Source organism: Cebus imitator, unplaced genomic scaffold (assembly GCF_001604975.1).
Source record: "Cebus imitator isolate Cc_AM_T3 unplaced genomic scaffold, Cebus_imitator-1.0 Scaffold78, whole genome shotgun sequence".
Lineage (NCBI taxonomy): Eukaryota > Metazoa > Chordata > Mammalia > Primates > Cebidae > Cebus > Cebus imitator.
In genome coordinates this window covers 1,278,034-1,291,351 of record NW_016107393.1, presented here as the reverse complement: position 1 = coordinate 1,291,351, position 13,318 = coordinate 1,278,034, and the positions used below count along the sequence as shown (strand labels likewise).

The 13,318-nt window shown below is 42.2% G+C and overlaps 2 protein-coding genes and 1 long non-coding RNA gene across 3 annotated transcripts in view; 2 read left to right on the top strand and 1 right to left on the bottom strand.

Annotated features, from left to right (window-relative positions):
* RBM45 (RNA binding motif protein 45) overlaps positions 1-13,318 on the bottom strand; it is a 474,379-nt gene that overhangs the window by 324,707 nt on the left and 136,354 nt on the right. The gene's annotated exons all lie outside the window — the stretch shown is intronic.
* PDE11A (phosphodiesterase 11A) overlaps positions 1-13,318 on the top strand; it is a 398,839-nt gene that overhangs the window by 266,289 nt on the left and 119,232 nt on the right. The window lies entirely within an intron of this gene.
* LOC108307331 lies at positions 5,019-13,229 on the top strand. Its single transcript, XR_001826513.1, has 3 exons — positions 5,019-5,030; positions 5,268-5,742; positions 13,197-13,229. It is a non-coding gene; the product is annotated as an uncharacterized LOC108307331 (long non-coding RNA).

Genomic DNA, 13,318 nt, shown 5'->3' with positions numbered 1-13,318 from the left:
AGTTGGGGGGAAATAGGGGAGGGACAGTGAGGGGTGGGGAGCTGGGGAGAGATAGCAAGGGGAGAAATGCCAGATGTAGGTGATGGGGAGGAAGGCAGCAAATCACACTGCCACATGTGTACCTATGCAACAATTTTGCATGTTCTTCACATGTACCCCAAAACCTAAAATTCAATAAAATAGATAAATTGGGGAAAAAAAAAGGAATTTAACTGATTTACTTCAGATTTTATCAGGAAAGATGTTATCTAGCATCCTACTGCAATGTAATTGAGATATAGTAGATCATTTTAACCATTTCAGAATGGCATTTTTCTTGATATATAAAGTAAATAAAACATTATCCTAATTGGTAGCTGATGTCTGTTATAGCTGCAGCAATAACAATAAAATGTAGTGGGCTTAAAATAATCCTGCACATAGGCAGTGAAAAGCATTTACTGAAATTCCAGGCTGGAGTACATGCAGTGGCAGTTCCCTAACATTGTAGCTAAATAATAGTAAATACATGTTTTGTTTTGACCAATATATATGACAAACCATGTTTATATTCAAGTATATTGTCATTCTTGCTACCTGCAGTACTTTTTTAAACAAAGATGATTGTAAAAAAAAAAAAAAAATTCAAGTGTGCAATCATTTGAATCATGAGTTGAAGCAGAGATCCTCAACCCCCAGGCCATGGACTGATACGAAGCCACACAGCAGGAGGTGAGCAGCACTCGTGCAAACACTACCACCTGAGCTCTGCCTCCTGTCAGATCAGCAGTGGCATTAGATTTTCATTGGAGTGCGAACACTGTTGTGAACTGTGCATGTGAGAGTTCTAGGTTGCGTGCTCCTTATGAGAATCTAATACCTGATGATCTGAAGTAGAACAGTTTTATTCTGAAACCATCCCTACACCCCCGCCCCTCCCCAGTCTGTGGAAAAATTGTCTTCTACGAAACTGGTCCCTGGTATCCAAAAGGATGGGGACCGCTGAGTTAAAGGATGACCGAGTCACAATGTATTGGACTATACCCAACTCGGACCAGACTAGTGATCAGTGATTCAGAGGTTAAGCCAGAGTTTGGGAAGAAACTGATTCATCCAATTCTGACAAAGATCTGGAGGTCTGGAGGTCAAATATTACATACACATATGACAGACTTCATTTGGAACCTATACCACATCTGGGATGCAGAAATGTCTGGGAGACTAGTGAGCTGTAGTTATTTACATGAGAGACTAACAGCCCTTCTAAATAAAGAGCTCTTTCTCGTGAAAGTTAAGGCCACAGACCTCAGTGTCTAGATGATTCCAAGTTCAGCATGAAGTTTGAAACTTGGATTTATCCTTCACCTCAGCCTCCCAGGATCCATATTCTCAGCTGAGAAAGTGAGTAAACACAGAACGCATGGGCTTTGGTATGGTTTCAGTGCATTAAATACTCCAATAGATTGAGGGTCAGAGTGCCAACAGCACACAACAGAAGGCAGCAGCCTAATGGAAGGAAGCATCACTACGGACCTGTGGCAAGGCCCTTCCTACCTGTGTGACCAATGGAATCAATGGATGGAATCAATGCAGGCTCAGTGGTCACATTTTAAGGACAGGTAAGGTGTAACCTGAGGACTTCTAAAAATAAGTAGGAAAGATGGAGACCCTGTACTATTGGAGAATGTGATATATACCATTAATTATTCCTAGTTTGGTACCATTTGTACTCATAGATTGTGGGGCCTACAGGAAGATTGATTTCATATAAGATAAACCTATAGTGAATCATTAATAATCATTAATGCTAGATTGATGCCATCTTACCCTTCTTCATATATGGTCTTCCTATTTCATATCCCTTTATGTTTTGGGATTTTCTCCCCCTATTCTAGGTTGCTTTGTTGCGGGGAGGGTGGTGGTTTTGTTTTGTTCTGATAACCCTATTACTTCTGTTGGAAAAAAATTTCCTTCAGGAGTATGTAGTACTGATGGGTGGGTGAATGGGATTAGAGTGTGAAAACATTTCTAGAAGTGTCCTTGGACTGTTCAACTGGAATAAGTAGCTAAAACAACATATAATTACACATCCAAGAATGACAGAATTTGGGTTTATTTTTCCTGATTCTGATATATCATTTATACTTCAAGAAACAATCTTTTTTATAGGTCTACCTATATATAAAAAGATCACAGAACTTTTTATATATGAATATATATAAAATGAACTGAAACTAATGAATTAACTATTTTGAAAGTTTGATTCAGGTTGTAATATCAATAAATTTTCGTTTATGGGTCGATTGCCCTGTGCATCTAATGAGAAAACCAGGATCTAAAAAAACATTTTTTAGTCCTCATTAACATTTACTGATCTTCCATGAACCTGAAATAGGAAAGTTATATACAGAAAATTTGTGCAGATTTTAGTGACTGTTTATATCTCTGCAGCTCTGTGCTAACAGGAATAATGTATAAAGACCATAGTGACAGTTACATCTCCTTGAAGATGGCTGGTTTAAAGGCTTTCAATAACCTAAAGATGCCAGCTGTGATAATATAAGAAAATGAGTTTAGTACACCAATTATATGCTCCTGTAATTTTGTGGACTTTCCTTAGATTCCAATGTGGTGGACAGACCAAACAATTATCACTATATATTGCCACTTTACCATTTAAAATCAACTCATGGACATTGTGGTGTTATATTGCTGCCTTGTATCATCCCCTCCTTCAATTGAGAACTGTATGGGTTATGGCTGCAATCAAAGATGAACTCGTTTACAGCACTACAACTGCCTCAGTAATTAAGCACCAATAACTCAGGCTGGGGTTTGGGTTTGTACTACCTCTTACATATTTCAAGTTTTCAATGTTAATGCCTAGGCCACGAATTAATATCCTGGTAAAGTAAATAAAGTACCAAGAATATATATTCCTTGTGGCATTTATATACAGAAATAAGGATGACTGCATCAAAAATAGGATCTTATGGCCTCCTTTGCAGACTGAGCAATGGGATGTGATTTACTAAGCTTTAAAAAATTAGATTTGAAAAGACACTTTAATCCATGAAATAGTCTAACATGTATAATAAGAAGCTTCAGCCCTCAAGACTGCCCTTACAGCTATGCCAGGAGATGTGTCCGCCGTACGCCCTGCACTAGGGCCTCTTACACAGCAGGCAGGTGCGGGGCTGCCCCCTCCCCTTAGCTGACCAAGAGCATGGGGCGCCTTTTAGTAGTTGATCCGCCAGAGGGCGCTCCTTCCTCCAGCTGGCACAAAGGCGCTACAAGCGCTAGCCACCGCCCCGCGCGATCTATTTCCAAAGCCCTGGAAGAGCCCAATCCTTGCAGCAGCCCCTTGCGGAGGCAGAGCTCACTGTGCAGGGAGAGGGTAACACCATGGCATTTACCCAAACTCAGGCGACACAGAGAATGCCGAGGAGGAGGAGGGTAGAGCTGAGCCCCATGGACAGCCGCGGGATGGCAGAGGCCGGGGAGCTTACTTCCCACCCCATCGGTAGGGGCACCTCCAGCTCCTCTCCCTCAGGACGATGACCCATAGAGGCTCTTCCACAGTCCGGGGTAAACCAGGACTTGTGGATGCCAGAGAGAGAGCAGGAGCTTTGTCTTTTTTCTCTACAGTCTCAGTTCTCATGGCCTTCCTGAACTGCTACCTTCTGAAATCCCAACAGTGGCTTCCCAGTGCATCTCGGCTCATTTCTAAGGTGGTTTAGAAACCATATTTTAAAAAGCCATATAAAAGGAATTCGGGTATCATCTTACACCTAGCCTACGCTGTCTCCTCTTTGGTTCCTGCCTTTAGAATTTAGGAAGTTGTTTTGACTTTAAATAGTATTTATGCCAAGTTTAATATCCGAGTTTTTTTTTATTGTCAGGGAAAGTTATTGAACCTTCACCAGGAAATTGACTGCAGAGGAAACAGCTGCATCAGCACCCTAAAGGGCATCTGCTGCTCAGAAGCAGCCGCCGAGCCGGGTGGTTTGCACTGCTCAGGATGCATCCATAAATATGCAGAGTGCTTTACGTTCAAATGTCCGGTTCTCTTTATGAATTGTGTCTTAATCAAATGATGCATCAGAAAAAGGATGGTTGTACTTTGTCACTCTTGAGTTTTGAAGATAGAGGCGGAGGAGGAGGGGAGTCGGTGCTGGGCATGAGGAGAACCAGGTCTGCGAACCCAGGCTGGCCTTTCCTCCTGCTGAGCTAAGCGGCTAGGGATTGAGGTCCCTTCAAGGACCCGCCTGACCCAAATACGCCTGGTGGTGACCCTGACCTCCCCTCACATCAACTTCAGCAGACACTATTTGTCACTTCTTTCTATTTGAAAACAAAGCGAGGACACTGTCCCCAGAAGGTCCCTGTGAGCGTCTCCTTTCCTTGGGAAGAAGAGTGTCCCTGGAGGGCTTTCTCCCACCTTCTCCTTCCCCCGTGTTAGCACAGGAGAGTTCACTGCATTCCCTAAGTGTCACACAGGAAGGTGCAGGAAGTCTGAACCTGAGGCAGTGAAATAAAGGAGGGTTCATTTGTTTCAGAGTGCTGGGAACAGAGTGGCAACAAGTCCTGAAGGTCCAGTGGAGGGCAATAGTGTGGCCCAGTGAGATCCCTGACCCCTGAACTGTGAAGGGAACTGGAGAGGTTAAAGGCATCAGAACCTTCCAGAACACTAGGGTATCACTTTATCTTCCTTTTGGTTTTACTGTAATTAGAACCATTGATAACTCTAGCTGTGGAGACAGGAAATGAAGAACACGTAGTCTGTCACCTCTGTGAGGGGGCGTGGGTTGGCCATCACAATGGGTGGCTTTCCCTCCACTGTTCGTTTAGTATGCACAGAGCTACGACCTCCTGGCTGTTGGGCTTCTGTAGCCCTCGATCTCCAGTTGCACACTCTGGCTATCATTATAGTCATCGTGGGGTCCTCACCACCGCCTGCTCCCACATACAGTCCTGTCTGTTCTGCCTTCCAAACATCTCCTATTCCTGTCTATCCTCACAGCCGGCACTGGCCCAGATCCTCATGCTCCGTCATGCAGGCCGTTACCATACACTGCTCTCCTAGCTGGGCTCCCCGCCACCTGCAGTTGGCCCTCTCCGAGACCCATCTTGGGCACAGCTGCCAGATGAACAGATGAACTCTTCTGTTAGTGTAGGTTCCAGCTCACAAAATCTAGCATCTTCTAGAAGCCTCTAGATTCTGTCAATTCAAATTAATTGGCCATTGAAAGTATTCCAAACTCTTAACTTCCAGCTCACTTTTCCAGCATGAGCCATCCTTCACCAAATGGTTCTACATGGTGTTTTCTGCCCGATTCCCTGTCCTCCTTTATGTTTGCACCCATCCTTCCCCTATCTGTATATTTAAAGCCCTAAATGTCTGACCCTTCTCAACTGCCCCTTTCTTCATGAAGTTGTTCCTGCTGTCCTTCAGTCAAAAGCGATCTCATTCACCCTTCTTCCCACCATACTCATCACTTTCTACCTTGCAATATAAATCTTGGTGCACCTGTCTAGTCAAATGGTTAAAGCATATGCATTTTTAGGAGAGAATCCTTGACTTATTCATTTTATAACCCTTTTATCACCTAAAGCCATGACTTGCACCTGGGTGCTGGAGAAATTTCTATCTTGTGGCCAAATTCACTGAAAAGTTTGCCATTTTTATGGCCAAAGAATTTATGATGGTTGGGTAGAATTTTGAAGCAGGGACCTATGGCAATAGAAATGTCTGACAATTTTGTCCCATCCCTTGCTTGATGCTGTTTGAAACCCCTGGTTTTTATGCTCCTGGTCGTTAGTTTCCTGGTTGTCCTGTGCACCCTAAACTATATGAAAATAAAGGGATTCCTTTTCTTTGTTTAGGTTGGGTACTGGCCTGTCCTCTTTGGAGTATGCTGTAATGAGTGTCTCTCTTCCCTGCTGGAGGCAAAAGCCCCTTTGCCTTTAACTCTTAGTCAGTTCAGCAATCTCTTTACTATTAAATAAGTTTCTTCATTCGTGTGTCCTGCTACCACCACCCTGCTGCCTAATTGTTTTAACCTATTATTTTTGACCTTTAAAATGCCTAATACTTCATTATTTGTATTTGTGTTTACTATTTTATATAGTTCTGTATTCAGTCTTTCCTATTTTTGAAATCATGCACTGTTTTGGCAGTTCTTCATATTTTTTCTCAGTTGGAAAGGGATCCATCCAAAATCTTTTAAGTGTTTGGGAATCATGATTCTTTTGGTCCCAAGACACCCCATGAAACAGGAAGTTAGTAGACAATGTCTGGCCTAAGGGTTTTCTTCAGTCTCAGTAGCTAGATCTGCCTGTTTACACAGTCTTTGTAAGACCATGAACACAGTAAGACAAGAGCAAGCAAATGTATAAAAAGACAAAGCAGCCACCAGATCTTTTGGTTAATTTCAATTCCTAGGCTTCAGGTTTCCTCGTCTGCAAAACAAAGCCATTTCTAGGTAGAAAATGCTGTAATTTTATGAGCCTATAAAATTTATCTCTAGGAGGGAAGGAGAAAATAAAACATAAAACAACATAAATGTTGACAAAACATTTAGGGGTTTTCATGACTTTTGAATACGCAAATTTTTGAATTCAAGCTCTGTTCAAAATAGCTCCGCTTGATTTAATTACAAGTAATTTCCAAAGTCCCCCATGACTATATTATATTTGAAGGATAATATAATAATACTCATGAGGAAGTTATGTAATTACTTGGGTAAGACAAGAGTCTCAATCTCATCACTATAAAAACTATACACTAATGTTACCTATAGATGTTTAAATAATAAAAATGCCTTAAATATAAGAAATAGCAGCGTATGAAAATGTATGCATGTCCATTATCTCACTTGAGGCTCACAAAGTCTTGACGAGGGCAGGGTTAGTTTATCTCCATTTTACATGGAAGGCAACTAAGGATCAAAGAACCAGCAAGGAAAAAAAAAAAAAAAAAAAAAAAAACACCAACAAGAAAAATGGAACCCCTCTGCTTTGTTTTTTCTTCTCCAGTGCTTTGTCTGATCTTAAAAGCAATGCTGTTTTCAAGTGGTGAAGTAGGAAAATGGAAGCAATGTCGTGGAGTTTCATTCTTAAGTCATTTCTTTTGATTCAGCTATTATTCTTGGAATCTTGGTGGCATTTTGATATTTTTGGGGTCAAAAAAGCATGAATGGTAATGATGTCTGAGAAAGACAGAATTTTTGGCTAAACTTAACATATTGACTTTTAATATGACTGTTTATGGTACTCTTTGGGCAATTAATATGTAATGTTGTTTTATTAGAAACTTCTTTTTGTACTGTGGTTGTGCTATCCATGTGATTTTTTGCCCTGGGGTTTTAGATTGCTTGGAAACCTAAGGAAATTGGAAACAGAAATGTTATGGAGACATTGCATCATTCTTAGCAAGAGAGCATATGATTCATTATTCTGACATCTCGCCTGTCTTCCTAACAGTCTGATTGGCTATTTAGCTGTATAGAAATCTCTTGACATCTGGGAAGCTCAAAGGAAAAAAAGCAGTCCCACTTTATTATCCCATGCTCTCCAGGCCTGCCAAGTACCTTATACGAAAGATAACAAGGGTATGAGATTGCAAACATCAGTTTAATGATAAAGCACTTGTCAGGAGATAAAGTCTTATGTGTAAGGCATGAGCACTTATGAACTAGAGACTATTTGGGGGAAGATATGAAGTGAGGAATGTGAGATTGGGCTTTCGTTTTGTATAATATTTCCTATAGTGATACTTGATATTGGGAACATCATGGATAGTAATCTCCACATGTGAAATATGATGATTTTAACATGAAACTCTCAAGGTAAATGTTTAAAGATTTTTCAATATTTCTAGCTATTCTGAATTAACTCTTGATACTGTTTCAGTGTGTGTGTGTGCACCTGCTTCAGTCATGTAATTTGGAGTTTCAACTCTGGCTTTACAAAAGATCTTGTGGCAATTCATTGTCTCCAAAGAGAGAAGCAAATGGAAAATCCCTGAGAAAACAGGGTCTGAGATGAAGCACTTTGGCCACTGGGTGCCATCCTTGCTCCACGTAAGGATTTGCTGAGCCAGATTTCTAGGAAAATGGTTAAAACCCCAAAGACAGTAATTTAAAAGTAATTTCGAGATATAACAATGTTTGTGTGTGCACATGACCTGGAATATGTTAGTGACACGGGCAGCTTATTCATTTGCCCAGGCACGAGGCGGAGGGACCGAGGGATTCTCCCTTTTGGTTTAGCCTTAAGAACAAAGCCTGGGTAAGGCCCTTGTGCTTGCTGTAGCCCAGAGAGGCAGCCAGCGGGTGGCACAGGAGGCGCCGTGGAGGTCTGGGGATTGTTGATGAGATGGTGCAGCAGGCATCTGGAGGTCAGCAGGTCAGATGCTGCATTAATTATTTTTATTGTGGTGTGTAATGGCAGCATGCATGCAGCCAGGAGACTTGAGCCTCGCTGTCTGTGTGCCTGCACTCTATCCCTTCAAATGCATTCATTTCCTTGCCAGAGCTGATAGAACCATTAAGCACTCCTTCTCTTCCCCTTCCTCAGAATGTCGCATGTTGGTGGAATGGTAGCTCTGTTGAGGTGCTTTTTGCTTCCCTAGAAGCAATTCATAACATTCACAAAGATGCCACCTTAGCCAGATATCAGAATATCTGCAGTCAATGACACAACATTTGTGCAGGATTTTTCTGTGTTTGGATTTGATGTCCTTATATATACAACCAAGGAATTAAACTCAGCATTATGAACAAGAATAGCCACAGAGAGTATTCCAAGATTGTCATGTAATTCAGGATAATGTTTCCATCCAGGGCCTAAAAATTTGGTTGAGACTAAAAGGAATTAGGCTGTGAACAAGTCCAAATTTTAATAAAAACTGAAAGTCTGTTACAGTCCCACTGTAACAGAAAACTCTAGAATCAGTTTCTATAAGACCACATGGTAGAAGGGATCTAAGTTCAAAACAGATTTCACCTCATCTCCCCAGGCTGAGGGTCCCAGCATCTGGCCTCACACTGGCTCTGAAAGCCGTGTCCCAGAGCAGCATCCACAAGTCCTTCTTTACACTCACTGTAATCAAATCCACACCCACGAAAGGCGAAAGTCTGAGAAGGGCTGGTGAGAACTTACAGCGAGGCTCTGTTCAACCTATCCAGGGATAAGAGGCTTAAATACTGTTCTGTTGTTAAGCATCTGCAGGTGGACAGACTTTAAAATACATTTCCTGAGCTTTCTGTAGGATAACATGATACCAATCATTATACATTTTCAAATATTGCTGTTCACTAAGAGAAATGCTATGATAGCCATAGCATTCTTGCTGATTTCAAGTGCTTTCACGGCTCTTATTTCATTGAATGTTACCAGCAAACCTCCAAAAGAGGCATCAGCGGCTGTATCCCTTTTAAGGATCAGGCAGCTAAGAGAGATGTTACACCGCCAGCTTGGAGACCTCGGCTTGTGCTGAGGCCCTTTTCTTGGGCCCCAGTATATGCTCCTCAGTCTCCTCAGTGTAACAGTCATCTGGAGAACAAACATTTGCTGAACATTTTACCAGCTGCCAGGCCTGTTTTTGGTGCCTTACCTGTATTAATTCATTTAGTCTTCAGAAAAACCCTACTATTATTTTTCTTATTTTACAGATGATAAAACTGAGGTTCAAAGAGCAATGCCCAGGTAACTACATGGCACATATTAAGAAATCGAGGTATGGGTGGGCAAGCTGAGTTTGTAAGATCCCTTTTGAAATGACATGGAATGCTTTTTGTTTGAGACTCTCCTGGCCTTGGCTTGACCCTCTTCTTATCGTCTGATTGTGGGCCCTTGAATCATCTTGGTTTACTTCCTCAATAGATAAGTTCAGGTTTCAACAGACTCTACTAAGAATGTTTTGGTTTGTCTGTTTTGAGTTACATAGTTTGTAAAGTATTCCAGCCCCATTGCTTTAGCGGGTATGATTCCTTAGCCTTCAACATTCTGAAGTATCAACCTCAAGGGCTGTGTTTGTGGGCACTGACAGCACCTCTTTTCTCCAAAGGGCAAATTTCAAACAATTCCTGTACTGAGTGATCCCATTCCTCTTGCTACCAGGTTCATTTTCCCAACATATACTATAATTCACCTCCGGCCTTCCTGGAGACAGAGACGAGTTCTGTGCGAACCTAGCTTGGTGATTTCTGCGGGAACAGGCGGCCGTCCTCACTACTTGGGCTTAAGTTTGTCAAACAACTCTGTAAGCCACTGAAGCTGGCCTTTGAGGAAGACCAATTTTTACTCTTTCCCTCACTATCAAAAGAAAAGATTTAGAATTCGGAAACAAACGAGAAGAGAGTGAGAGGCTTTCTGTGATGACATTGCTCCGATATGTATTTAAATTGAATTTCTTTTTTAAAAAAACTGTGAAGAAATTTATGCTTCTGCCTGATATATCTTTTAAACCATCAGGGTCTTCTTGAAAACAGCTTTACTCTGGTTCTCTGAGGAGTTGTGTGTGAGGGCAAAAGCTGGTCATTCTGAAAACCCCTGAAAGACCAAAGGTCCACTGTTCTAGTGTAAGCAGTGGCCCTGTCTGCCCTGGGGTGCAAGCAAGATTCTCTCCCCACAGGAACTCTTTCTCTTATTGCGTGGTAAATTCATTCATGAGAAGGCAGGGTTGAATAGGGCCCAAGGTCCCAGATGTAAAATCTTCTTCCTCTATATAGTATGCAAAAGCCCAAAGTCTTCCCAGGAAATGTTACAAATGAGAGTATAGTGCACACCAAAAGGAAAACCTACCCCACAGAATGGGCTCCTGCAAAGCCAACTGCTACCCTCAGAGCCACCTGGCCATTCCTGGGGCTGCCTGCTATGACTTTGCACTAAGCACCCAGGTGGCCCCTTGGCCAAATATACAAAGCCTCACGTTGCACATGGAGCCCTCGGGTGCTCACTGCGGACTGGCTTGCTCTACAAAGGGGTAAAAGTGGCCTCTGGCAGAGCCTAGTTTCTTATCTTTCAGTAACCCCCTCTAGAAGGGAACTATGCGTCCCCAAGTTCCAGTTTGGAAAATATCAGGGACATTTTCTGATTGGGCCCACTTGGTTCACTTTTCTATCCCTGGACCAATAAACAGTGATGAGGAGTGTGTGCATAGAAAAATGTGTCAGTTGGAAAAATCAAATCCAGGTGGAAACATGGGGTCATAGTGGAAGGAGGGCCAGTTCTAGAAAGGAAAGAGGTACCAGGTGGAGGGTATCATAGGCGTCCTTCACAGTACATGCAGGTAATTTTTGATGACCTCATGCCCTCTCTTATGGTAGGCAGGCATTTCCTTGGATACAGGTAAGATGCCCACAAGGACCTCTTCATTAATGTCTAGAAACTGGGTGACACCCACAAGTGACGGGTCTGTCTGCCGAAGTAGTTCCCCAAGTGATGATGGCTATATTGCATTATTGAAAAGAACGGTCTGCTATGTCCTTAAAGCATTTCTATTTCCACAACTAAATAGAAATCAGGGGTGACCCCACTGATGCTCACCCTTATTTGGCTCTCAAACTCACCCAAATATTATAAGCAAATAAATATAACTTCCAGGGACATGCCAATTAAACTGGTCCAGGAACTCCTCATTAATGACTAGCTCATCAGGTCATCTCAGATCAGCCTCTTTCTCTTGTATTTGGACACTAGAGACTCTGATATATAGAAAAAAACCCTGCAACTGGATCAACCAATAACCCACAGATTTCTTCTAGTCATTTCTTCACGAATTTATTGGGACCTGCTGGAGAATTAAGGAGATCAGACAGGCCAAACATCCCTATATCTGATGTCTGAAACTCATAGTAAAATAGCTCAATTCCTAATCTACTTCCTGGCCTCATTAGAATTCAATTAGTAGATGGACGTTCCTTTCTAGAGGCTCGTTGGCAGATTTGTGTGTGAACAGTTAACCTGGTGTTAGCAAAAGCAGTTACTTGGATCCAAACAGCTCTCTCCAGCTGCAAAGATGAATCCCAAAGCTGTTTAGACAGGACTGTGCTTATCCTCCCACCAGGATGCAAATATTTTAAGTTGGACAGAGTGAGATAAAATCCAGTGTTGCCCATAACACTGACCGCATCCTGTGCCTGCTGCATTTTTGGACTTGAAGGTCAGGGGAAGAAGGTGAAGGAAGGGACGCTGGAGACAAGGAGGCGAAGAATATCCTCCATGACTTTGTTGAAAATTATTTTCCAAGTAAACAAGCTTGGGCTTTAAAATGTATGAACACATATTCTACCAAAGTATGTGGAAATATCCATGTATTTCTTGAACAGAAAGAACTGCTCATCAGACCATAAAAAGCAGAATATTTGAGGGTTGGACAACCGTGAGTTGGTTTTTTTTTTTGCTTTTTTTTTTTTTTTTTTTTTTTGTCTGCAGTATTTTCTGCAGTGTTCTTCAGATGCCTGAATGTGGAGATTTATTTTTCTTCTAACGGGGTATGTTATAGTTGTCATTCAGCCTTGAAATAGTCTTTCCCTCCAGTGGACCATCAGGCCAGTAATATATTTGCGTAGCTATTCCCAACTGTCACTCCTCTGCCAGACTTCATGCGTCAGCATTGCACAGTACGCCCAGCCAGCCAATGGCAGACTTTGAAGCTGCTGCCTTTAAGGAACTTGTTTTCAAAATATTTGCAGTCACCCAGCAACAGGAAAAGGCATTTCATTGGCTCTCTCACTGTCAGCTGGAAAGGAGGATGATACAGATGGGCCTCAGCTGTGAAGATCAAGATGAGGAATGGGGGGCGGGGTAGATGTTTGCATACAAAAGCCTCTCAGTGGCAAATGTGGTATTTTATAAGTATCAGGTAAAGCAATGTTTTCCTCCATAAGAATCAAATGTAAAAAAGTGGCACCATACCGGGGCAGGTCGTTTTCATCTGCAGTGTCATAAAATGCATAGAAGATAGATGTTGGTGCCAAATCTTATCTGCCTTATCTTCCCTTATCCAAGATAAAGGGAAGTGCTGCTGGGGAATGGGGAGGGCCTCCGTGGGAAGTGAATTAGGGCTTTTGGTGTGGAGGCAAGCCTCGCTCTGCTAGAGTGACATGCCATGTAAAGTGGGTATTTTAAATGCAAAGAGAGTTCCCAAAGTTACTCTATCAATATCTGATCTTGTGAATTTCATTGCCCTTAAAAAGTTCTTCATTCAGGGCCGGGCGTGGTGGCTCAAGCCTGTAATCCCAGCACTTTGGGAGGCCGAGGCGGGTGGATCACGAGGTCAAGAGATCGAGACCATCCTGGTCAACATGGTGAAACCCCGTCTCTACTAAAA